General features: G+C 47.0%; 1 protein-coding gene across 1 annotated transcript in view; it reads left to right on the top strand.

Moving 5' to 3' along the window:
* The window catches only part of LOC119381857 (NSFL1 cofactor p47), a 62,629-nt gene that overhangs the window by 1,480 nt on the left and 36,617 nt on the right, over window positions 1-24,532 (top strand). The gene's annotated exons all lie outside the window — the stretch shown is intronic.

The following is a 24,532-nucleotide window of genomic DNA, read 5'->3' on the forward strand; positions in this document are numbered from 1 at the left end:
TCTTTATGCAATTCACATGGTGTGACGCTTGAAACATGGTGTCACGCCGTTTACTATTACTTTTTGCGCAACATGACGAATTTCAAGGTGGTTTCAAGCGCTGGCGTTCTTTTGTGTTGGAGTTTAAAAGGACAGACTGGTGGGCTAGTTGGTATTGCATAATTGTGAACAGTAGCGCAAAAAATTCACACAGACGACGACAGAGCAAGACGGGACACAGCGCTAACTAACAACTCAGTGTTTATTGCAGGTGATTGCATATATATGCACATGACACCGCGCGAAAGGAGAAGAAAAAGGGGCGAGGGGGGGGCGAAGGAACACACAAGGCAATCAACCAAGCATATCACACAAGCGGCTGACGCGACAAAAATAGCATTTCCTTTTCTGATAGACGGATTGAAGGGCAACTTACCGCGTCTCTATGTTTTATTTCTGCCGCTTCATAACGAAAACACAAGGGAGACGAAAACACAATGCGCTAGCGCATTGTGTTTTCGTCTCCCTTACGTCCCTGTTTGTAAGCGCTCAATATGTTTTCGAGTTGATCCGAATTTCTAGCTAATGACTGCGCTCTGTTGAATAGTGGCTTGCAACCACAACGCGCACAATCACCTGCAATAAACACTGAGTTGTTATTTAGCGCTGTGTCCCGTCTTGCTCTGTCGTCGTCTGTGTGAATTTTTTGCGCTACTGTTCACAATTTTGTGTTGGAGCACTCGACTGCCACGCAGAATACATGGGTTCAATTCCGGCTAGAGCCCTGATTTTCATGTGATTTTTATAAACTTACAAAGCTCGCGTGGCATATTTTGCTGCACACCACAGCTTTCAAGGTCAGCGTCTAATGAGGCACGTATGCCGTTCTCCTTTTGCAATGCGAGAATAAAGTTTAGGTGGTTGTCCCAGCCCCCGCCAGCAACTCGTTTGAGAGCGTGAAGTTGCTGTGTTGGTGTTTCTGAAGCGCAGTCGTGAGCTTTTCATCGTGGTAATGTGCTATCCAAGATCATTGCTATGAGACAGCCACCTGAGGTTTGTCATATTGGCTAGCACGATTAGTGGATCTAACGGCTTGTCTTCCAATATTGCCACGGAACTTGACCATACGCAACATTTCTCGCCATGTTGCACATATAATAAGCCCTTTGTGTGATGAACTTTTTTGAGAAAAACTTTCCCAGATGGTCAAATTATTTATTGTGGTTTTTGAATGTACGAAATGTGTAAAGTCGGGAGAATTGATTCAAAAAATGAGGAACATTTTTTTGGTCTCAGCATTACTCAGAACTGCAAAACGTTCAGTAGTATTTCAGAGCGTGGTATTCCATGAAACACGGGTCTACGCACAGCGCCTTATCGCCGTCTGCACACATGACACGTGTCCCCGTTCTCTTCTAGGAGCGACAAGTTGTGCTGGTAGACAAACAGCGTCTTCTCTGCGTGTGGCTGCCTTGGGCTGACTAAAGTCGGTAATCGGGGAGAACGAGAATACCTCGTGAGTATATGTGATAAACAAGCTAAGAGCGGTGCCAGTAAAGATGGAAGTCATCTTCCTCCGCCCCTGCGAGGGAGTGCGGATAAAGATTGAAATCAAGTTTCGCGCGCCTCCGTTACGATCACGCGGCGACACCGAAACCACGAAAGGACGTTGCCCATCGGCACTGCCGCTGACCGCGCGAAGTGCTAACGCTAGAAATCAGTCTATCTCCACAAGAAGGTAGCACAATCATTTCCAGCACTTCTTGTCCTAGGAGGTGGCAGCGCCTCCCAGTGAGCATGCATCGTCATTACGGCGGGAAATTTCAAGCGGAGGGTCGCAAACTTACCCGTACAGCAAACTCACTGCGGGGCGGGAACCACCGCCGTACATGTACGGCAAAAACACTCAAAGGGCTAGGTGCGTTTCGGTAGTATTTTTCTTGTATGTTATCATCTGCTGTTGAGTATATTTATTATTGCCGCAGTCTACGTGTACTTTCATTAAACGATTATACTCTGTGCATTACGCTTTTCTATAGTTATCATTATTAATTATATGAGCTATGATAACAAACAAAAAAAGGAGATGAAAAAGTTTTTTTTCGCCCTATTTGTGCATAAGCTGCAACATAAGCGTCTACGCAAGCGTCTGAATCAAACGACACACCGTGTGGTTGGGTAACGAACAACGCTGTTCCCTTTATTAGGCTTTCTTATATAGCTCCGCACGTGAGGGTGCCGTGCACACAGACGCGTTGAGGAGCACATAGAACGCGACCCGCGGCCAGCGCGTCTGCTGTTAAAACCACCACACATGTTACATCTCCTTTCCTTTCAGTAACAAACAAAAGAAAAGGAATGAAACGCGCACTCCACAACAGAGAGACATGAAGAGAAGTTATGGCACTTGACGAAAGTTCGCATCGTACTGCAGGCGTTGGTAGCTTTAAGCCATCCATGTTGGGCGGCAGCCCAACATGGATGGCTTAAAGCTACCTTCGCCACTACAGTTGACTGGCAACGTCAGAAAGAACTGGGAGCTCTTCAAGCAACGACTGGACCTTTTCCTAACGGCTACCTCAGCAGACAATCCCAAGACAGAAGCAGTAAAGGCGGCCGTACTCTTGAGCGCTGCGGGGGATGAAGCACTTGAGGTTTACAACAACTTCACCTTCGCCGAAGGTGAGCTCAAAGATGACTATCAAACGCTAGTGAAGAAGTTTGACGAATATTGCATTGAACAAGGCAATGAAGTGTATGAACGCCATGTCTTCCCTATGCGAGTTCAAGATGAAGGGGAACCATTCGAGCGTTTTGTGCGTGATCTAAGGACGCAAGCCAAACTTTGCAATTTTGGGTCCCTGGAAGAGTCTCTGATCAGGGACCAAATTGTCTTTGGGACAAATAACAAATCTGTCAGAGAAAAGATGCTGCAAGACAAAACCTTGACCCTTCAGAAGGCCGAGAACATGTGCAAAGCAGCTGAAGTAGCGGCGCAACAAAATGCTGCCTGGGCGAACGAGCGCATGCAAGTTGATGCCTCGTACCGGAGTGAACGCGACAAAGTAAGGAAAGCGACCATCCGACCTTTGTTGGCAATCGCAAAAAAGAACATCGGAGAAATTCCGCCCAGACTACAGCGTTTCTTTGTGCGTCTCTTGAGGTGCGACTATGACTTGCAGTACGTTCCAGGCAAAGATCTGCTCTTGGCTGACATGCTCTCCCGTGCGCCCGTGCTATCTCCTAACTCGGAAACTGCGGAGGATGTGGAGGTTCATGCAGCCTCTGTCGCTTCGTGCCTGATAACCCCATCGGCAAAACGTCGCCGTCAAGACGAGATATTATCGGATCGCTATCTAAACAAAGTTATGCACCAGCTATCGCGCGGAACAACCGTGGAAGGAGAATTACGTCCGTTTGAGTCTGAGCTGTCAGTCATCGACGGGATACTGCTTAAAGGGTGCAAAATCGTCATACCTAAGTCGATGCGGGCTGAAATGCTAAGGAAAGTACACGCCGGTCATCTGGGAATAAACAAGTGCAAAGCAAGAGCGCGCGCACTCATGTTTTGGCCTGGACTGGACAGTAACATTGAATCAATGATTTGTTCTTGCAGCGCATGCCAAAAGTATGCGTACAAACAACAATCTGAGCCCCTGATAATGTGCCCGACACCCAGTATGCCATGGTATAGAGCGGGCATCGACATATTTCATTTTGCTGGTGAGGCGCACTTAGTTGTGTTTGACGCACAGACGCGTTGAGGAGCACATAGAACGCGGCCCGCGGCCAGCGCGTCTGCTGTTAAAACCGCCACACATGTTACATAAGCAGTCTGTACGCCTTCGTGGATCTTATTGCATAAGATGAAACGAGGTCCACGAACAAGTACAAACAGAGCGGCCTCCAACAAGTGCCAGTGTATTTAGGCCACTGTGCTTGCCTAACATCTTGCCTAACATTGCCTAACACAGAGGGAAAGTTGAGAAATTCAGAGTTTCACTTCAGAGTAGGTACGCGGCTTTAACCGAGGAAACCGACCTTAGCGTTGACGCAATGAAGGTTAATCTGACTAGTATCATCAAGGAGTGTGCAGTGGAAGTCGGGGGTACAGTTGTTAGACAGGACACTGGTAAGCTATCCCAAGAGACGAAAAACCTCATTAAGAAACGTCAAGCTATGAAAGCCTCAAATGCAACAGACAAAATAGAGCTGGCGGAGCTTTCGAAGTTAATCAATAGGCGTAAAGTAGCCGACATAAGAAAGTATAATATGGAGAAAATTGAGCATGCTCTAAAAAACGGAAGAAGCCTCAAAGCTATGAAGACAAAACTGTGCATAGGCAAAAATCAGATGTATGCATTAAGGGATAAGGAAGGCAAGGTCACAAACAATATGGATAGAATAGTTGAGGTAGCGGAAGAGTTCTACAGAGATCTGTACAGCAGCCGAGCCATTCAGGATGATAACGTAAGAAGGAGTAATAGCACAGAGGAATTTGACATCCCACCAGTATTGACAGGAGAAGTAAAGAAAGCCCTAAAGGGAATGCAAAGAGGCAAAGCAGCTGATGAGGATCAGGTAACATCAGACCTGTTGAAAGACGGTGGAGAGATTATGTTAGAGAAACTGGCCACCCTGCATACGAAGTGCCTCTCGACGGGGAGGATACCAGAATCTTGGAAGAATGCCAACATCATCTTGATCCATAAGAAAGGGGACGTCAAAGACCTGAAAAATTACAGGCCCATAAGCTAACTGTCGGTTGTCTACAAGCTATTTACAAAAGTAATTGCTAACAGAATTAATACGACATTGGAGTTCAACCAACCAAGGGACCAGGCAGGATTTCGTACAGGATTCTCAACAATAGACCATATTCATACTATCAATCAGGTGATAGAGAAATGCGCGGAATACAACCAACCCCTATACATAGCCTTCATAGATTACGAGAAGGCATTTGATTCGGTGGAGACATCAGCAGTCATGCAGGCACTGCGGAATCAAGGCATCGACGAAGCCTATATAAACATAATGGAAGAAATCTACAGCGGATCCACAGCCACTATAGTCCTCCATAAAGAAAGCGACAGAATCCCAATAAAGAAGGGCGAACGGCAGGGAGACACGATCTCTCCAATGTTATTCACCGCGTGTTTACAGGAGGTTTTCAGGGCCCTAGATTGGGAAGAGCTAGGGATAAGAGTTAATGGAGAGTATCTCAGTAACCTACGATTCGCTGATGACATTGCATTGATGAGTAACGCGGGAGACGAATTGCAGCTCATGATTACTGAACTGGATACGGAAAGTAGAAGAGTAGGTCTGAAAATTAATATGCATAAAACTAAAGTAATGTGGAACAATCTTGGTAGAGAACAGCGCTTTGCGATAGGTGGCGAGACACTGGAAGTTGTAAAGGAGTACGCCTACTTAGGACAGGTAGTAACCGCGGAGCCGAACCATGAGAGTGAAATAACTAGAAGAATAAGGATGGGTTGGGGCTCATTCGGCAAGCATTATCAAATCATGAATGGTAATCTACCACTATCCCTCAAGAGGAAGGTATATAACAGCTGCATCTTACCGGTACTTACCTACGGAGCAGAAACCTGGAGACTTACAAAGAGGGTTCAACTTAAATTGAGGACGACGCAGCGAGCAATGGAAAGGAAAATGATAGGTGTAACCTTAAGAGACAGCAAGGGAGCAGAGTGGGTCAGGGAACAAACGGGGGTTAATGACATCATAGTTGAAATCAAGAAGAAGAAATGGATATGGGCCGGGCACGTAGCACGTCGGCAGGATAACCGGTGGTCATTAAGGGTAACTGACTGGATTCCAAGAGATGGCAAACGCGTGAGGGGGAGACAGAAAATCAGGTGGGTAGATGAGATTAAGAAGTTTGCAGGTATTACGTGGCAGCAGAAAGCACAGGACCGGGTTGGTTGGCGGAACATGGGAGAGGCCTTTGCCCTGCAGTGGGCGTAGACAGGCTGATGATGATGATGATGATGATGATGATGATGATGATGATGCTTGCCTAACCATGGCCTCCGAGATTGCGCTCCGGCGGGTTTCTCTCCAGCGTGCCAATCGCCGCGCTCCCCAGCAAAAAAATGTACGGCGCCTCACGCACCCAGCTACCGCGAGAGGGCGCATTTAGTGAGGATTAGAGGACGGACGTGTTTTTCGTGGGCTCCGGAATGACAGCGTCAGATAAGTGTTTTTTTTTTTTTTGCATGATTCGAGCTTGTTTTTTTAGTTAATCCACTAGATTGCAGCTTAATAGAGTTTACAACTTTGTACTGTTGGTACAAAGTGGTGTGACAGTCGCCTCGGGTGTTTTTTTTTTTTAATATTTGTTTGTTCGGCCACCACGTGGCTGAAAGGTGCACAGGTGCTTCGACGTGTAACGTACTTGCGGAGTTTTGTGATATCATTTGGCTTTAAGTGTATCTAATCCACCGTGTGAACGATCTATAGCCATGGTCAAAAAGACCGTAAAGTGTTCAGGATGCGGAATGGGGCGGAAAATAGAGGTTTGTGAGGATGAGACGACAGAGACAGCTGACGCCAAGTGTAAGCAATGCGAGTTAGAGGCGAAAATGGAAATAATGATGGCCGCCCAGAATGAGCTCATGGTGAGAATCTCCGAGCTGGAGAAAGCGGTAGCGACAGAGCGGGAAAAAACGATGGCTATGGCGGAAAGGCTTAAGTCAGCCGAGGAGGGATTAGCAAAGGTAGCCATGCCAGCAAAGGCAGCAAGCGACAGCGGCAACAATGGGGCATCGACCCCGACAGTGGTAGGCGCGAAGGGGGAAACAGGTTTGGAAAAGACAGGTGCAAGGGTCACAGGACCCACTTTCCGCGAAGTAGTCTTGGGAACGGGAGGGGACAAAACAACAGCAGTAGCACGCGCTAGTAACCGGGGCAGTGGCCAGGTGCGGGAGAGTCCAGCAGAAAAGTCGGATCACGTGATAATCGCCGGGGACTCGAATTTAGCTACATGCGCAGAAGCAATCGAGGAAAGGGTGAGAGGCGACAAACGAGTTTTAATAGGGAAGTTCCCTGGACATAGGCTGGGATCAGTGATGAGACAAGCTAGCGCAGAACTCGCAACTAAGTCTAATGGACGTAACCTCGTGATAATCGCGGGAGGTCTAAACGACGTCTTGAGTAAAGAATCAGCCGAACTAGCGACCACATTGGCGAAAGGGGTCGATGACATGCGCGCCATTTCCCCTCAGGTGCAGATAGTGGTATGCACAATACCGGAAGTACCAGTGCGAAATATCAGCTTGCAAAGAGCGGTTGTCGTCGCAAACAAAGAGATATGGCGAATTAGTCGAGAGAAAGGCATCGAGGTAGTGGAAATAAACAGAGGTGCACAGGTGGGGTGGTTTTCGAAGAGACGGAATACACTTCGATAGGAGGCTTGGCCATGAGGTGGGTTGGCGTCTTGCAGGACGCGCAGTAGCTTTTTTGGGGGGCACGCGGGCCCTTCGGTGCCCAAGGTAGCTTGTAATGAGGAAAACAACCAGGGGGACTCTTTGACAGGTAGTATAGCGAAAAAACAGAGAAAAGGTAAAAGAAGGGAGAAGGCGCGTGTTGCAATTAGTTACATTAACATGCAGGGTGGCAGAAAAAAGGCAAAATGGTTAGAGATTGAGAGACAGTTAAACAAGGAACAGATAGGTGTTTATGCGGTTACAGAAACACACCTTAGAGACTTGGAAGAGCCACCACATATTGAAAATTATGTTTGGGAAGGATGTAACAGGATCACATCAGAAAGGAGAGGTGGGGGGGTTGGAATGCTAATTCATAGCAGAACAAAATGGGAGAGAGTGAAACAAACGTGTTCAGAGCACATATGGGTTTCGGGCACAGTAGGTGGAAAGAAAACGTGGCTAGGTGTAGCTTACTTGTGGACGGGGAATAACTGCAGAGAAAAGGATCTGGAGATAGTGAAATGCATAAGCACCGATATTAAAGAATTTGGTCATGATGCCGAAATAATCCTTCTAGGGGACATGAACGCTCACATTCATGACCTTGACGGATATTCAGACAACAATGGCAAGTTATTGCTAGATCTCTGCGAGCAACATAGTCTTGAGATAGTTAACGTGGGGCCTAAGTGTGAGGGGCAGATCACGTGGGAAGTCGGAAACAGGCAATCGAGCATTGATCTCGGTCATTGAACTCGGTCTCATGACAGAAGGAATATATGACAAACTTAGAGACATGAGAATAGACGAAGAAGGCATTAACAGCTTGGGTAGTGATCATAAACGCATAATATTACAAATGGGATATAAAACTGAAAATAAGAACATAGAATTAAAGTTTGGCAGCTCGTATCTAAATGACAAACAAATAACAAATATAGCCGCAAGAGTCGAGGAAAAAGTAGACGAACTACCAGGCAAAGACTGGAAGTATAGTGAGCTGCTACATGTAATCACGAAAGAAATGGAAATAGAGAAGAAAACTATTTGTTGGAAGGGAAAGAAAAAGCCAAAAAGTTGGTGGAACAAAGAAATCCGGGAAGCGATCGAGATGCGACGTCAGGCATCACGGGAGCACAGACAGGCAAAAAAGGAGAAGCGGCCACAGGACGAAGTTAACCAAATATGGGAAATATATTTAGAGCAAAAATCCATTGTGCAGAAATTAGTCGAGGCAAAAATTAAAGGTGAAAGTGAACGCTGGATGACAGAGATTCGCGAAAAGAAGAAGGCCGCGCCTAGGATATTTTGGAGCCACCTAAAAGCGCTGGGTAGGAAGTCTGTCACAATGCAACAACATATGGTAGATGAAGGAGGAAATAAATTCGAAGGATATGAAGCGCTAGGTTACATTCGAAAGATAACAGCCGATTCGTTTAAAAAGGTCCCCCAGGGGATTCCCCCGGTGAGTAAAAGTACGCAAAGGAGAGCAACCGACGAAGATGTAGTACTAGAGAATTTCAATTGGAAGAAGGCCGAAGGAAAAATTCCTAAGCGCACTACTCCGGGCTTAGATGGGGTTCCCGTCAGCCTCATTAACGAACTCGGACATAACACTAAAGAAGCACTGCTGAAAGCCGTAGAAAAGTGCTTACAGGAGAGGGAAATACCAGACAGTTGGCGAAAAAGTAGAATGAACCTAATCTATAAAGGCAAGGGAGAAAAAGATAACATTCGCTCTTATAGACCCCTAACAATTACATCGGTGCTATACAGGTTGGCGATGCAGGCAGTAAAATTAAAAATAGAAGCGTGGGTAGAACAAAATGATATTTTGGGAGAACTTCAGAATGGATTTCGAATCGACAGGCGGTTAGGCGATAATCTGTTTGTTCTTACCCAGTGTATAGAAATATCTAAAATAGAAAACAGGCCCTTATACGTAGCTTATCTAGATATCATCGGGGCGTATGACAACGTTAATCAGGAAATTTTGTGGGATATATTGAAGGAAGTGGGCATAGGTGACGACTGTGTACAGCTTTTGAGAGAAATATACCGAGAAAATACAGTTTGTATAGAATGGGAAGGAATAAGTAGCAAGGACAGCGTTGAAATTAGCAAGGGGCTGAGACAGGGATGCCCTTTGTCCCCGCTGTTATTCATGCTGTACATGGCGAGGATGGAAAAAGCGCTAGAAGGTAGCAACATTGGATTTAATTTGTCACACAAACAGGTCGGAGCGATGGTTGAGCAGAAGCTTCCAGGTCTATTTTATGCTGATGATATTGTCTTATTTGCGGACAGTCAAGATGATATACAGCGACTGGCAGATATATGCGGAAGGGAGTGTGAGGCCCTAGGACTAGGATTTAGTGCAACAAAATGTGGATTGATGATATTCAATGATCACGGAGACCATACGGTCTTAATACAGGGCCAAAAAATACCGAGGGTAAGCGAGTACAAGTACCTCGGAGTATGGGTAAATGAGGGGGATAGATATATGGAGGTACAAGAGAAAGCATCGGTAGCAAAGGGAAAGAGGAATGCTGCAATTATGAAGCACAGAGCTTTATGGGGATACAATAGGTACGAGGTGCTTCGAGGGCTGTGGAAGGGTGTGATGGTTCCGGGGCTTACATTTGGGAACTCAGTGGTGTGCATGAAGTCAGAGGTGCAATCAGGAATGGATGTAAATCAAAGGACGGTGGGCCGCCTCGCCTTGGGCGCTCACGGGAAGACGACAAATGAGGCGGTGAAGGGTGATATGGGATGGACAGGCTTTGAAGTGAGGGAAGCGCAGAGCAAAATGAGATTCGAAGAGAGGCTGAGGAAAATGAAGAAGAGTAGATGGGCAGAGAAGGTTTTCAGGTATTTGTATAGAAAAAGCGTTGACACGCAGTGGAGAAAAAGAACTATGAGGCTCACCAGTAAATATACGGCTGGCAGTGCGGGCGATATGGCAACAAGGAGCATTAAGCGGAAGGTCAGAGAGGCGGAGAAGACTTATTGGAGGACAGCGATGGAAAAGAAGCCGGCTCTGAGTAACTACCGAAAAGGAAAAAACGAAATAAGGAGGGAAAGGTTTTATGATAATTCAAGGGGAAGCGCTTTACTGTTTGAAGCAAGGTCGGGCTGCCTGAGAACGCGTAGTTATAAAGCGAGATTCAGTAACGAAGAAGAACTATGTACATGCTGCGGGGGAACTAAGGAAACGATGGAACATGTACTGATTGAATGTGGCGATATTCACCCAGTTATACGTGTGGACACGAGTCTACATGAAGCCTTGGGTTTTAGGGACAACAATGGAAAGCTGAACACGCCCGCGATAGAAATAAGTAAGAGACGGTTAGAGTATTGGTGGCAGAAAAGTAGAGATAAAGTACAAAAATAAATAATTGGGGGAAAAAAGGTTATTCTGCCTTAAGAGGCAGAGAGATGGACTGTGAATTTATATTTTTTGTTATAATAACATAGATTTAATCAATGTAGATAAGGCATTAGGACAACATGAAACAAGGAGTTTTTTTTTCTTTTTTTTTCTTTTTTTATCCTTCGAGCCTGGTGGCAGACATGTCACCGCCCCGTTATAAAGGGGACGCTCATAGCATCCATCCATCCATCCATCCGGCGGCAGCGGATAAAGCGGCAGAAAGCAGAGCGCACGGCATAGCAACGTGCACGTTGGCACTTTTTCGCGTACAAGGGAGGATCAGCGGCTGGATCTGCTGAATGCACTGAATGAATGAATGAATGAATGAATGAATGAATGAATGAATGAATGAATGAATGAATGAACTTTAATTAAAGTCCGGGCTAGGCGGGGGAAAGAGGGGATTAACCCCTGTCCCGTCCCAATCTCCGTCGATGACGATGGCGTCAGGTGAAGGCTTGAAGCCCTTGGTCCACTGAAGGCAAGTAATTTTTTCTGTTATTGCATTTATTTTGGCCATATTTACGGCGGAAAGCATTGCGACTGCTCGATTTTCCTGATATAGATAATTGTAAGGACGCATCAATTCGTCTCTGGTAGTATTAAAGCGAATACGTTTAATAGGAAGTTTTAGCTTGTACGTATACTTCCTTACGTTACCGTGTTACCGGATACCGAATGGAATATGCACATGCGCGAACCTTTACGGAACGTAAACTACTCGCCGCATAGGCTTTTTCGTTCGTGGCTACTCGCGATATCCGCTTCGCGGAGACTCTAGCCGCCGAGTCAAAATTAGCCGAAGTGCGAGTGCCACTTACGATCAGCTTATTTCAGCCGGATTACCGAGGCTAGAGCGACCTAGAATACCAAATCCGCAAACGTGAGAGGCCTAAATACGCTGACAGGCTGGATAGGTGGCGCCATCTAGCGGAGCCATGGTGTACCAGGCAAGCACAAAATCGTTAATTGCAGAAACCTCGGGCGTTCTACTTTCATTGTAAATGCCTTGCAGCGGCATAATTACGAATGTGTTGCCTTCTTAATCATTTTCCCCCTCAAGAACACTGAGCGAAAACAAACGTGTCCATGATTGTGGTTGCACGAAGCGTCACAAGATGTCGACACCATCGCCCGGTAACCCGGTATTGCTTCACCCCTACCGGGATACTGCCCACTATAAAAACCTCTCTTATGATTTTGCCGCAGCGTAATTCAATATTATTTAAATTAAATGTAGTTTAAATGCAGTTTAAATGCAGTTATCATCACCATTCAGTGGTTTGCGCAAACGTAAAGGTCTACGTACGTACGTAAAGGTTTACGTTTGGGCAGCTAAAAAACTTTACTAAAACTCGAGTTCCGGTAAAACGGTAAACGTAATCCGGTAACGGTAACGTAAAGGAGTATGCGTTACAAGCTAAAACTCCCTAATAGAATCTTTTAGCAAGTTACGGAAATACGGTACGCAAATACGGTAAGGCAGTACGGTACGGCTCCTCCTTTCCCGGTCGTTGAGCGGCCAAAGCACAGCCAGCGGGAAAGGTGGAACGCTACCGTACTGCCTTACCGTATTTGCGTGCCGTATTTCCGTAACTTGCTAAAAGACTCTAATGTTTCACTCGCGGTGATCGTCCATCCGTGCCCTGGCATGGTGACAGCTGTGGCCTCTCTCTCCCTCTCAGCAATCACGTGATGGCACAGCTGCCCATAGCAACAGTTGCGCGTTGCTCCTTTCATCGAAGGTTGCGCAGCTGTTGCGCAACGCGGCGATGGCGTCCAGCGGCGGTGTAAGGATATGGATTCCCCCGACAACATGGCACAGCCAGTCGAATGGCCACATGGAAATTTGAGCGCACCTGTACTTGTGTTTTCATTTTGCTGTATCTTGAGACAAAGAATGTTACACCGAAGGGCAAATGCACAAACGAAACAAGCACGGATAACTGCTTTTTGCGATACTGCTTCGAAACGGGCTGCTTTCGTCGCCGGCCTTAAATTGAGCTTACAAAATGATGAACATATCCATTGTGGGATCAGGGCCAGTAGTTCGCCGGAGCCCTCAGAGAGAACACGGAGGCGACAAGAAAACATATTTACTTTACAAAGGCCAGGCTGCGACTGATCTGTCTTCAGCAGCAGGGCGAGCGCGAGCGTCATCGCGGCCATGGCCCAATAATCGTTCACTTTCTTGATCTCCTTCGCCAGCACCCCCATACAATGGAGCCCGCAAACTTCGTAGTGCGTTTCCAGCACACACGGTCCTCTTGCAGAGGCATCGCACTTCTAAGTGCTCTAATATAGGAGGCGCATATTTATAGCAAAAAAAAAATAAGTAAAAAGCGCAGTTGAGAAAAAAATAGGACACAGCATGCACTTTGCCTCTCGTACACATTGACCTGACATTTACAAATCGGTAGGAGGTTATATAAAAGCGCAAAACCCCTTTTTCTTCGCCTCACACAAGCCGCGCCGACAGCGCGGCAGCCTTTCCGACCCTCAGTGGCGAGCGCCGCGGTGCGGAGGAGGAACAGGCCACGCGCACCTCTGCAAAACACTCTCTTTGTGCGATTGGGACGGCAGGAGAGGAGCCGCCGGCGCGAAATCTCGGAGGCTATGGCCTAACACAGTGGCCGTGACCACAAAGATTCGAGCCGATCTCAGAGGAAGGAAGGAAGGAAAACGAGAGAGAGGAAGGAGAGGGATGTTAACCAGTTTGGCATAACCGGTATGCTACCCTGCACAGGGGGAAGGAATGGGCGAGATTGAAAGAAGAGTAAAGAAAGAGAGAAAGAGAGGGGAACACACACGCACACACATAACTTCACAGCGCAGAGCGGCAGTCTTGTGCGGTATGCGGCATCATTAAGAGTCTACAGCCGCTCGTGTAAGTCTGTTGCCCTTAGGAATTTGAGCAATGCCTTGATTGCTTGAATTCTCGATGACTTCTCAGGATGACATTGGAGAACAAACGGGATAGCCTTGCGTTATACCAGCCCATATGAGATAACAGTACCTCGTTGTAGAATCAGCGATAACAATAAAGTAAGTTTCGACACAAGATGGCGCGTCTTACGACGGACTATAATTTTATAACCGTTGTTCGCCGCTGAAAACATGTCCCGGGAGAAAGGATGACAATGTACACATGCCCATACATCGTTATATAACTACTAATTCATCTGTTCCTAACTATATCGATTCTAAATTTTAAAAAAAGTTCAGTAACTTCTCGTTGCGAAAAAAAATCTTTTACTGTAAGTCCAGTGCGAACGACATTCGGTCCAGTAACCGTGGGCAAACTTCTCGAATGCCTCTCCTAGGTCACCAACGGCGTTTCCAATGGTGGTGGCAATGGGACCCGCCCAGACCAGCTCAGCAGCTGTGCAGAAATAGGAAAAAGAGTATTTTATTTCGTTAAACAAAAGATATCGCGCAGTAGGATCACTGTGGCGAGTAATTCGTGGTAGATGGCCCTGATGACGCAAAATAATAAAGTCATAGAAGTATGACATAGAACTGAACAGTGAAGAGTAAGTTTATCTATGCATCACGAACCACCATATGAGGAACAGAAATTACGCCATCGCGATTCTTTAAAGACTGAGAGCCAAAATAAGATACGTGAAAATTTCTTCGCATATTGCTTTACCATGCATGTCTACGGTCCTGGGAGTGTCACTGCTGCCGGCCATTGTGCAGATCTGAGGTGCTCCCGAAGCCTCTGCGCGAGCGTTTCGCCGTTTCCGTTGATCCCTTCCCTCTCCCGTTCACCTGCGACGGCAAGTGGCGCCACCAGGCGCCACCCTTCGCCATGCGCCGGTTGTCGTGGTGGCGCTGCGCGCTTTCTCGGACTAGAGTTAGGGTGGCTAGAATTGGGAGGTGTGAAAACCGGCCGCTCTAAGTTGGCCCCCATTCGCGATCCCGCAGCGGTGGCGCTGTAGTCGGAGGCGCTGCCAGCTTGCGCTGTTGTAATGCACTCGCGCATGGCCGTCGGCAGGATTTTGTCTTCGGGGGTGCAAACCCGTGCTGCATCGCGTATGGTGGAGGGGGGGAACGCTGGTGTGGCTCCAGGGAGGCGGGGGAAATGCCCCCTGCCAACGACCATTCACTCGCGTCGGTGCTAGATTTTCGCCAGTGAAAGAGCTTTATCAACATAAACATTTTTACTCACTCAAGGATCACGGCATTAGTGCGAAGCGTTCGGCCGCCAACAACCAGGCATAATTCGAGCCTCCATAATCAAACCATTCTTCGATGAAATGTTATTTCGAATGAACCAATGTTTACATGTTTGATGAAGGCAAAATTATCTTCATCTTCATAAGATTTATCTAGACATTTACGGAGTAAAAGAGAAAGCTTCTTCCTGCAGGAACGTTATATCTTTGACGACGTTTTCTAACATTATCACGCGATAACCTTTGATACATTGTAGTTACTCGTACTACTAAATATACCTCGAGAGTGCGCCTTGCCTTGTCCATTTGTTCCTTGCCATTTACTCAATGCTGAATTTGCATTACACTCGAGGTCGCGCCGTCACGGAGCCAGTATGCTCAAAGTTGAATAGAAATTAAGACAGCAATTAGTTTCATCGTTTCAACAAAATTTAATTAGCATAATTTTCTGAGCAATGCACTGGTGGATACTCTTGTAGGTGATGCGCATGTATTCAATTTTTTTTTTAATTTGTCCTCGCTTTATCCCTGGTTGAGCCCCTTCAAAGACAAATGAACCCTCTATAGTGATGCAAAAGAATTTGACCACTGATATTGTGAATTCTTCACATGTTCGACGTAGCCAATTTCTGCAACACGCTCCTTACAGAGCTGCAACAAGCTGCCTACTATCTTTGAATGCAAGCGCACTGTGCTGAACACAGTTAGTGTCAGCCTGCTTTACATATAATATCTGTGTCAAGTTGTATAGTAACTTTGATGGATACAGCAGCCCTCAAATATCCCATTTGCTAGTTATCTGACTTTGCAGCTGTCATGCAGTGCTTTCTATTAGCACGATGCACGCATTTTTGCAGTGTGTGCAGCCCGATAGCAGAACCGTCGCTTTGTAACTGCGTAGCCCGCTATTAAATACACAAGGTGAGCATCGCTGCGTTGCTCTTTATAGTCGATGAAAGTATAATAAATAAAATAAAACAAGAAGAAAATAAAACGTTCAGGTTATTTCATTTATCACTTGCCCGTGCTTGTCACAGACGCACGCAAAAACCTTTGCAGCACTTGAACAGGTTCAGTACATTTACCTTGTGTCAAAATGTTTTTTCGCAGATGGCCGAATTCTCGCTGTATCGCTCTGTCGGCCTTTGGGATTGTCCGCTTCCAAACTGCTAATCTGTCTGCGTGCCGGCGCACGGGAAAGTGGCACTTTTTCCGCACGTGTTCTGCACACCGAATTGCAGTGCCTGGCACAAAACACGGTCCTTGTGTATATCTTCTTTGTCTCCGTGCGTTTGCGCGAATCCGTTAAGATGGTCGCTGAGTTTCTTCTTTTTTTTTTGTACACATCATTCCTTTCAAGGAACACTAACACAGGGAACTCGTAAAAGCACGTGCACGCCAACGAAGATGACAAGCTTCGGCCGCAAGCGGCTTACACTGCCGTCTCCCCCATCCCCCATGCGAGCAGGCAGCGCCTCCGACTGTCGCGCTATATCTCGACCTAGCGGAGGGATCGCGCAACGCGGCACCTTCGGGCAAGGGAAACACGGCTCGCTTTTCACACCTCCCCATTCTAGCCACCCTACTAGAGTCACTGGAAAATCAGAGTAGCGCAAAGGTAGGCTGCACGCGGGCAACATTGGGTGGCGGCGGCTCTGGTAGAGTGTACTAGAACTGTCGAGTGGCGTGAACGCGCCTCGCCGCCTGATGCCTTCCGCGTCGACCGTAGCGGCGGCGCTGCACTCGCTCGGTACTGAAGGCGCGCACCGCCGCGCGCTAGAAACTGGGAGCGTGCGTCGGCGGCGCCCGGCTAATCGGCACTGATGCGGCTTTCGTTGCGTGTCTCTCATTATTAAGCGTAGGACTTGTCGTCGTAAACCTTGATGGAAGAAACTCTAAAGCTTTTAATGGATGCTTGCTTCATATATTTGAGAGATACTGCAAGTCAATTCTTGTAGCCGAAGTGACTGCTGGAAAGTACGCAAAATATAAAAATGAAAACGGGCTGACACCGACCGTGAAGATTTACGATCTCGGTGTAATTGAGCCGAACTCATTGCTGGGCTAGTTAGAACAATTACGTCAATTAACTAGACCCTGAACGATCGCCAGAAGAAAGAGACAGAGGAAACAAATCGCGTGCCTTTATTCTAATTTCTTCTGTCTTAATGCTTTCTTCTGGTGGTGCTTCGGCGTCTAGTTTATTCCGAGTAACTGAGCTGCTGTAATGGAATTCAACTGTGCTCAGAAAGCTGTGTGCTGATATTCTGCCGAAAGCACACCGAACATTTACCGCGCGTTGGCGACCGTGTACGGTGTGTATCTTTACAAAGGTGCTGTGTAAATGTGACTTTTTCTACATTACGAGGGCTCAAAGGTATTGGAACTCAAAGGTAACTCGACCGGTACAAATAACGGTCGTCCTCAGGGGCGTTGCACGGATATTGTTATTGCTAGGCGCCAGGTGGGGAGGGGATACTTTGTTGTCCGTATTTGTGCGTGTAAATATATATATGCACATATGCTATATAAAAACATATTATCGCAAAGCATAGAGCACCACCGCCCCTCCTGGCTTCCCTTTTGACACTTTACAAATAAAGCAATGAAATTATAATACAAAACATTGCCAAAAAGAAGCTTTTGTAATGGCACCGTTTAGAAGATCAGGAAAAGTGCAATATAAGCTGTCCATTGAAGAGGAGAACTGGTTGTAGTGAATTTAGGCGGAATAACCGACGGGCTATATTTACACCTGCGCATTTCAATATGCTTTAAATAAGCCCTGATGCATGAAGTTTGTGCCTCGGAGGTGAACGCGCGCCTTCGGCTCGGCTACCTTGCTCGGCACCCTGGTACTTTAAGCCCTCAGAGGTCACATAACCGATCCACAGTAACCACGGAAGCACGCTGTTGAAACAAGATAGCCTGTCGGCATTAAAGAAACAGAGCAAAACTGGCAGAACTCAGCTGTCACTAATATAAATATTGTGATAAGAGTTATTTGTACTCAGGTTACTCGTGAAACAGTCGAGCGCATTGGAGACTGCCGGCAGAAGAATTGTAGGCTTTCGTCGCTGGTTTGTTATTTCTTCGTAGTCAGTGTTCGTAGTCACTTATAGTGTAGCGCGGCTCGAAATGTTGCTTGCAAACCGCACTGCAATCAGTGAGCAGCTAGGTGCATGTGCGCAAAATTCGATTGTCGCCTTCTTTGGGGGTCGACAAGCTCCAAGAACAGGGAATATCGCGGCGCAATTTCGGCACCCCTGCATATTCACTCGTACACCATGGCACCTAGCAGGCGTTGAGACACCGATTAAAGCTCAGAAATGCATTAAAAGCGCTCAAAACGCGCAATTACACTCTTTCGTAGGCTGCCACGCGCGCGCGCCAAATGCAGACGCTCTCCACAGCTCATGGAGGAAGCCACAGCTTCAGTACAAAGTGACTACAGCGCCGCCGCTACTATCGCCCGTCGGAGCATCACCCGAGATGCGGCGCGGCCGCTTCGTTCGTTCCACTGCCCCCTTCTAGTACACTGTAGCTCTGGGACAAAGCGCCTCCGGGCGCCGCGTCTCCTCCCATCTGACCAACGTTTATAGAACCAGGTCAGTTGCAAAACTGAGCGATGTTGCGCGGCGCTGCCGCCATCAGCGACAGATGTGGCGCTGCTGTCGCAACAGGTGTCACTCACTCCACTCTCTTCAGCCAGCGATGAATGTTGCGGTGCGTTAGAATCAGTGGAGGCTGCCTTCTGCGTGAACAGTTTTGCGCTTTCCGCGCCCTATTGTGCTTCGGATTTGATGGTGTCTTCGCCATGCCGATATGTTGTGTTCCTGGCTGTACGAGCGGTAACAGGAAATCCGAGGCACCACGACGCTTCTTTTGTGCCTAGGGTCACTAACTCTTCAATGAAGGGAGGCGGGGTAAACTAACATAGGGAGCAAGCGAAGTCAGTTTTCTTAATTGCGGTATATTCCAGACAAATCCATTGTTTCTTTCTTGTTTCGGCCTCTTGAAGTTGTACTTCAGCTGGCTGCGTGCTGCTCGCAACAATTCCTCTTGCTGGAGAGTGTACTCGTCAAAGTTGTCGCGCTTCACACCGAAGTTCAGTCAAAGTAGTCAAAGACCTTCGAATCCACCGCTAGCCACCGCAACATTGCTTCGTGCGTGCTATTCGTCAGAACATCGTGTTCTGGAGTGTGACGCGCGTTGTCGGGTGTGCGTTGGATCACATAAAAATTTTTAACTGGATGGTCCGGAATAAATCCCGGACATATAGCTGTCCCGCCAGGGACGGCTCAGGACGCTGTATGAAAAGTCGGGACAGTCCCGCGAAGTCAGAGACGGTTGGTAACCCTACTTGTGCCCCGCGTGATCCGTACCAGCGAAAGAGCGTATGCTTAGGCATGATGGTAATTCATGTTTCATTTTTGAGCGCACAATTGAACAAAGACGAAAAGCGACGCGGACACGTACAGCGCTGGCGTCCGCGTCGCTTTTCGTCCTTGTTCAAATGTGCGCTCAAAAAGTGAAACATGAAACGGACTAGCGAGTGGCGTGGGATCGCGCCATTCCTCGTGAGGATATGAAACTGACCGACACATCACGTATGTGTGCATGATATGCACCTTCACGAGGAAGACATCCTGAAGACTTTCACTCACACGGTCTATGCTAAGAATTAAGGCTGGAATCGCCAGCGGAATGGAGCCTCGTGGAAGGATGCGTCCCAACGATGTTCTCGAACTTGCCTTGACTTGAGTGATTCTAAAAATTGTGCTGTAAATAATATTTTACACTTAATTGGAGCTGTTTTTAAAAGCTTAATGCTTGAGACTGCAATCGTGCCATTTGTGCGCATCACACTATACATGCCATATCTCAAAAATTGTTTCACTGCATTGCGTGCGTACGTAAAATTACTAGATTTTTTTTTCTGTAGCATGACTGAAAATGTGGTGTACGGCGATTTTACCGCTCAATAATAGCGAATAACGACAGCCGCGATGCAGAGTGAAAACGCCTGACGTCAAGAAATATAAAGTGAAGAATTATCGGAAAGAAAACAGCGCAAAAGAGACGGACAACCAGAAAAAGAAATGCACAAACGACAGCGCTGACTTACAACAAAGATTTATTCGTTAACACCGCGCAATACTGCACAGTTTAAAACGAAAAGAAGGAAGTACCAACACGCCCAAGCATCCACTTTAGCTGAACAATTACGCTGCGAGAATGCGCCATATAGTTAATTTCTTATAGAGTAATGGAAAGACACGTATGTTATGCTATCAAACATCAATTATCGTGGGCAGTCTAGAAAGCCATAGCTTTACTGACTTTGCCTTAACGTTGGTAGATATTACTCAGGTTTACGCTGCAGCGGCAGCGCAACGAAAAAATCTCAATAATATACAGTCGGCGATGTAAACAACGAAGCCCATTCTAAACGGCTGGCTCGGCGTCTTGCCACGCACACTACGCGTTTTCGTCTGCTAGCGGAAGCTTGCTGCTCCGCCAGCGCCACCAAACCGGAAGCTGCCCCGGCGCCGCGCGACGGCTTGGCAGACGCGGGGAGTTTTGCAACTTACCTGGTTCTATAAACGTTGCATCTGACAACGGTGCCATGTCCCTTCCAGATCGTCCGGCGCGTTGCTAGCGTGTGTTGATAAGTGACCGAACTTTTAGCCTCGGTGCCGTGTTACGCTCGGCAGAACGGCATTATGCGTGTGTGTTTCTTCAAGAGGATATTAGAAGTGATTTCGAGTCATCGACAGGTATGAATCGACTGCGCGGTTAGCGGTGTAACTAATGAAACGTACGGCGAATGTTGCCATGTCCTCGCGAACTCTCTTCATGGCTTCATCGGTCTCGTTTCGTGTCACGCCCGGGCGTGCTCGCTAGGTCCGGATCTGTAAACATAGTTGCACTAGCGCAGTGACATCGTGCGAGATGCCATTTACTTCGACATTTGGTGAATCTTGACTGTTTGCGCTAGCTTTGCAGTTGGTGTTCAGGTTCACTGCACTCGAGAACGTTATCGAACATCGAGAACATTCAGCATTGCGTCCTCTGATCGCTGACGCATACCTTATTTGCGCACCGTGCTTGCTGTTCAACTGGTTGACATGTGTAATAGATGTTGTGTGTGTACGGTAATTGGAAGTGGAAGTTGTGCGCGACGTCTTGATTCGGAACGCCAGCAGCCGAACGCACGGGCGAATCGACGTGTGGTAGGTAAGGTGCATCTTACGATACGTAGAAAATAGGCCATCAAAAATTATTGACATCACTACTTAATTGTTTCATTTCCTCTTTCTTGTCTCCTTAAAATTCCCAACGTTGCAATGAATGTGCAAATATTTTGCTGCGTTCTGACAAACAGTTCTTTTTTAGGGGCGAGGCTCCTTAAGGCGGGCACCCGTTCGTCCCTCGTAGTCGTCGTAGTAGTAGTAGTAGTAGTAGTCGTAGTCCGTAACAAGTCTTAGGCTTTGACCTCCAAGGTGGTGCCGGTGGGAGACTTTTCCTGTGCGTTGTTGAACAATAAAAAATTCGCAGCGTGCGCGCTAACTAAAAGCCGAATTCTTCTGTCTCTCATTCACCATTAGAAGCCATTGGCATGTTTCCAGTAGGAAACGTTAGTAGAAGTAGAAGTGTAAGTGTTAGCTAAAAGCCGACTTCTGTCTCTCATTCCCATTAGCAGCCATTGTTTACCTCCAAGGTAGTGCTTGGTGAGATTTCTCCTGTGCGTGATTAAACAATAAAAATTTTGTTCAAAACGCCGTTGATTGATGAAATAAACCAACGAAAGACGCCAGATGTTTTGTAAAAGCAAAACGAAAGAACGCCAGATGTTTCTAAAGCAAAACAAAAAGACGCCAGCTGCTTAACGAAAGACGCCAGATTTTTCGAAAGCAATGGTTTTCTAAACAATGAAAATTCACAGCGTACATGTAAAATTAAAGTGAGCTGCAAGTCGTCATAACTCATCTAACCTTTAGTATAAACGCGCCCGATCTCACGTCGGTGATGATGTACTGGGCAGAATTCACGGAAGATTCACGGTTTACCGATGAACCTCCGCAGCTTCGCCCACTCATCATAATTCACTCCGTGGATATGCTGTGATTTTTTTTTGCTGTGACCATTTCTCATCAACTATACAGTATTTTAAGTGTACACTCGGTGCAATGCAGCATTAGCAGCATTTTTTGCAACAAATGTAAAAATACGCTTGATAACGTTGCCTTATACCAAGTTTATCAACAGAGTTCCACGCTTCTGTTTTGTGCAATGCCAAAGATCATGTCACAATTGCCTTCAAGGTATACCAGTAAACAGTTATTTTAATAAATCTTCGATTTTGCTCTCGTGCGTGACACGCTTATAACTCGGATAGCATGCGTAATCTGTTCAACAGATCGAGGTATAAACAGCCGAGCAAATAGAAAGGTATGTAGTTTTCAATATCGCTGACCATAGCGAACCGATAAGGTGAAGTATCTTGTCGCATAAGATCTTTTCCAGCAAATTTAGTGTAGTTCACTGCAGGAAGGAGTGTTATTCGAGGGGGGCGAATTCGTCCAGGGCAACTATGCAGCCACGTAGAACGGCGCTCTTTGACATTAATTTTTCCCACACGGCAAACGAGATTCCCAGAGTAGCTCACCAGTAACGTTCGATTGATGGTGAGCTACTCTCTTCTGGCATCTGCATGCAGTGGCGTAGCCAGGGGGTGGTACACCGGGCCCGTGCCCCCCCCCCCCCCCCGAAAGAAATGTCTGCTTACGCCCCTGTCTGCATGACGCGTTTAAAAAAGTGACGAAGTACTTCTGGGGACCGTGGTACTGCTAAATGTCCGGCCACGCTCTGCATTGAACGCGCCTGCACCCAAAGCGCTTGGAAGGGATATGGCGGCGAGAGGTCACGTGATGCGAGTAAGCCAATCGCGTCGGCGGCGGCGCGCGGAAAACAGATGCGATACTCTGAAAAATTTCCAGTGACTCTATCTCGGACTACTCGCAGCCGGGAGATTTGACAGGAACCGAGACGCACGCGCGCAAGGACGGCTCTCTCTCTCCAGTGATGCCAACCATAGGAATTTATCCCTATATATAGGAGTTTTCTGCCTCTCTCAGGGATTTGGCGTCTGTGTTTTTTTGTTTTTTTTGAATCTAGGGATTTTTGTAAGGTTCTGGAAACGTTACGTTACGCGGCCTAATGAGAGGCGCTATTGTGAGGCTATCAAAAACGATAATTCAGTAATGAGGCTATCAAAAACGATAATTCTCGCCATTTTCTGTTTTTCGCTTATGAGAGTGTTGGTGTTCTGCTTGGCCGTGTGAAGGCGATTCTGTAACGCAATGTTATCATATAATGCCCACATGGATGAGGGGGGGGGGAGTATGCAACTTTGCCGTCGTGAGTGTTTTGCATGAACGCGCGTATCATCTTGATTGGTGCTCTGTGAAAAAAAGAGCAATTTTGTCTTGTAGTGCGCAGGAAAACGTGTCAAGTTCACGCTCGCCGCATGCCTTCACTGTGCAGCGCTTCTCCATGTCAAATGACAGCTTCTGGACCAGAACACTGAGTAGTGTGAGCTTAGCAGTAAGAGAAAGAAAGTAGGACTGACAGTTAGGTGCAGTTGGCACGGATTTATTTTTATGAAAACGGTGCAACAAAGACAAAAATGCTGTTCGTGTGTTTTCGTTCTTGTCCCCTCTCTTCGTCGCGCCGTTTTCATGAGAGCGGAAGTAGTGACAAAAAAATCCCGCTCTAAATCGTGCGCTGACGTCGTTCTTGTGTAGGCTCACTACTGGAGCTCCACTACCGTGAAACCCGAGGAAGTGCGTAGCACGGGCTACGCAGCGGTTCCCTTAGCAATAGCGCACTGGGCGAGGCGGTGGAGCCCTCTCTAGCACGGCGCGGGTATAAGCCAGATGCTTCAGAAGCGTTTTTCGCGATTTTAGGCCAACTGTTGCGACAATTATCGCTTATTTCGGTAGTTTATACTGTCTTAGATCTTGTTAGTATATATTGAACTCGTTTTGAGCATATTTTGCCTTCTTGTAGACCTGTATTGACTGTATTGGCCTCTGCGTGACCTTGCGACATGAGACGGTGGTCGAAAAGCCGGGTCTCTAAAGTGCTGCGCACTTACTATACTTGGCCTCATAAAATGCTGGTCGAAAGTACACAGGATTGCTATAAGCCTGTAAAAGTGGGCCCTTGCAATTATGCTGCAAATGATGCAACGCTGCTTGCAAATCTGGAAAGACAGAAATGACCGCCACCTTTCCAGCCACAGGCACAAGAAATGCGCTACAGGCTTGTAATCGACACGGACGCCCACATCTATGGCTTGAATAAGTAAGACAGATTTGTCAAAGTTAACGTGACAAAGCTTTCACTGTAGCATCTGGCCAGTAGCTAGCCACGACCGTTTCGGCCCAATTAATCGCGTCCGCATGAAT

This window comes from Rhipicephalus sanguineus, chromosome 2 (genome assembly GCF_013339695.2).
Source record: "Rhipicephalus sanguineus isolate Rsan-2018 chromosome 2, BIME_Rsan_1.4, whole genome shotgun sequence".
In the NCBI taxonomy this organism is placed as follows: Eukaryota; Metazoa; Arthropoda; class Arachnida; order Ixodida; family Ixodidae; genus Rhipicephalus; species Rhipicephalus sanguineus.